Source organism: Lissotriton helveticus, chromosome 1_1, assembly GCF_964261635.1.
Source record: "Lissotriton helveticus chromosome 1_1, aLisHel1.1, whole genome shotgun sequence".
Taxonomy (NCBI): Eukaryota; Metazoa; Chordata; class Amphibia; order Caudata; family Salamandridae; genus Lissotriton; species Lissotriton helveticus.
Window position 1 is genome coordinate 1,996,826,243 of NC_136057.1, and position 2,744 is coordinate 1,996,828,986.

Genomic DNA, 2,744 nt, shown 5'->3' on the forward strand with positions numbered 1-2,744 from the left:
AATTTGAAACTGACAAACATGTGTGCCTGTGAACCAATCAGGTACTTCAACCACACCCAAATTCCAAGCCACAGGGGAACTAACCAATCAGATCCAAGCACCACACCCCAGTACCTGGGACAGGCCACGCCCATGCAGGTGCAGAAACAAACAGTCAGGAGAGCAGGAGGACAGAGTGTGGAGCAGCCTTTCCTGACACAAACTACACAGCAAGATGGAGAGCCAGGAGGCACAGAGAGAAGCTGCTGAGCGCAAAAGGAAGCAGAAGTTCAGCCAGGAGGAACTGCAGGTGCTGATTTCGGAGGTTGTCAGACATTATGGGAAAATATTTGGAAAGCAAACTCTGCATGTTGCTGAATCAATCAAGCGCAGCACCTGGTTGGACATACAAGGCAAGGTAAATGCCATTGGTGTCACCCACCGTGACCTTGAAGACCTAAAAAAACGGTGGTATGACATCCGCATAATCACCAAAAAAAAGCTTGCTGCCCACCGCAAGGAAAGTGCTGCTACAGGAGGCGGAAGAAACAGAGCCCCCAGACTCACCGACATTGAGGAGATGGTCGCTACAACCCTTGAGAAGGAATGTATACACGGAATAGGAGACGCAGACAGCTCAGCAAGAGGAGCAAAGAAAGCAGGTAAGATGCAGGAACAATATCATTTACCCTTTTACCTATTCCCCTCACAGGATAAATCAGACTCCACAACAGGTTTAACTAATGTCCTGCAATGCATCCTGGGAAATGTAGTCATGTGTAGATACCTCAGAGCAGTCAGCGTGCATTGCAGCAAGGGGAGCAACAGACAAGTAGCATAGGCAAATGAGAGACAGGCAAATGTGCAATAGAAGTGTATTTAATCTCATGACACAGGTGAACAACATTACTGACACAATGTCCATGTCTGTCCACAGGAGAGTCAAAGCGCAGCACAGCTGAGGTCAGAGAGAAGAGGAGGGAAGGAGCCGGACCTAGCACTTCTCACGGAGGGCAGGACCAAGAGCAGGCTGCCCCGATACCTGAGGAGGCAACTGCTGAATATCCACGTTCCCCTCTCCTATTTGGTAGTCAGGACACAGGAGCGGCAGAACTATCACCCACCCCCACATCACCATCCCCAGTGCTGGGAAGAGTCAGGAGCCATGATGTGCCCCCTCGCAGAATACTGCAAACATCATCGGAGGAGGAGGAGGTGGAGGGTGACACACAGGACAGAGGCAACACCGAGCAGCAGCCCAGTCCCAGAGTCACGCGGGCCAGTGTCCGAGGGCGACGGCCACGGGAGGTAGAGGATGTGCGGCAAGTCCAAGGTGTCTTCTGCGGACTGGAGGCCACCATGGTGAAGGTGCAGCGCCTGCAGGCAAAAGCAATGATGGGGGTTCAGAGGCACGCACGCACAACTAACAATAAACTGGAAGCAGTAGGCAAGGGCATAGGGGACATGGCAGAAGGCATACAATCCATGGCGTCAGGAATTTCAGATATCACACAGTGCATGACTGTCCTGTGTGACAAATTGGACAGGGACCATTTGGAGAGACGCAAGGCCCGTGTGGATGTGCGCCAGCAAACCAAGGCCCTGAACAGGTTTGCAACTGCTACCACTCTGCTGTGCAGACGGTCAGTCACGATGCAGGATGCCATAGTGCAGTGCTGCACCAATTTAAGTGAAGGTATGGCCAGGATGACCACTGCCATGGAGCTAGTGCTCGCGCATCAGACTGGCACTGGAGGCGACACTTGTGCTGCCGAAAGCGAGGGGTCCACCAGCAGGAGTGGTGCAAGCACTCCTGTGCATGACTTACGGAGGAGTGGCAGGCGTGGGGGAAGTTTGACAGGCCAGCGTGAGGACATAGGCTCACAGCCACAGCAGCCCCGCCCTGTGGCCCGTGGCCACAAACAATGACTTTGCACTCCACCCAAGGCTGTAGTCACGGTGGTGTGAACCGTGACAACACACTCATGGAGTGTTAGTATTAGTGAGCCCAATGTGAGCTAACAATGCTGTGGCGTAGTGATTATTAAACTACTTACACAAAGTTACATTCATGCCTGTGTCTCTTTACTCACTCAGAAATATTGTTGTGTAACCTCTGCCCGTCTCAGTCTCCCATCTGTAGCTGCTGCTGCCACTGTGGCTTGGGGCTCTGCCACCTCTGGGTCGTCATCAATGTCCTCATGAAATGTGAGCTCCACCTCAGTGCCTTGCTTGGTGGCGAGATTATGCAACATTGCACAGGTCGCTATTATTTTGCAGCAGATGATTGGGGTGTACTGCCGTGCACCTCCACTCTTATGGAGGCAGCGAAACCTGCTCTTTAGGAGTCCAAATGTGCGCTCAACTACGTTTCGTGTGGATCTGTGAGCCACGTTGTATCGCCTTTCACTCCTGGTGGATGGGTTGAGGTAGGGAGTGAGCACGAAGGACCGCAGGGCATATGCACTGTCGCCTAGGGGGAGAAAGATAGACATTAATTGCAAGTACTTGAGACGTAGATCTGATGTGAGTGTCAGGGTGTGTCAATGTGATTTACCTAGCAGGTATCCATTTCCAAATTCTCCGGCAAGTAGGCGTGTGTATATTCCACTGTTCTGGAATATGTATGAATCATGGGTACTTCCGGGGAACTTGGCTACGATGTCAGTGATGAGGTTACCTGCATTACATATGACCTGGACGTTGATGGAGTGCGTCGATTTGCGATTCCTGTATATGTGCTCTGTGGCTGCAGGTGGACAGAG

At 51.9% G+C, this 2,744-nt stretch overlaps 1 long non-coding RNA gene across 1 annotated transcript; it reads right to left on the reverse strand.

Annotated features, from left to right (window-relative positions):
* Nucleotides 1-842: 842 nt before the first annotated feature.
* On the reverse strand, nt 843-2,377 carry LOC144776155 (uncharacterized). The gene is made up of 2 exons (XR_013600578.1): nt 2,073-2,377; nt 843-1,356 (listed from the first exon to the last, which is right to left on the reverse strand). It is a non-coding gene; the product is annotated as an uncharacterized LOC144776155 (long non-coding RNA).
* Between the last annotated feature and the right edge of the window lie 367 nt (nt 2,378-2,744).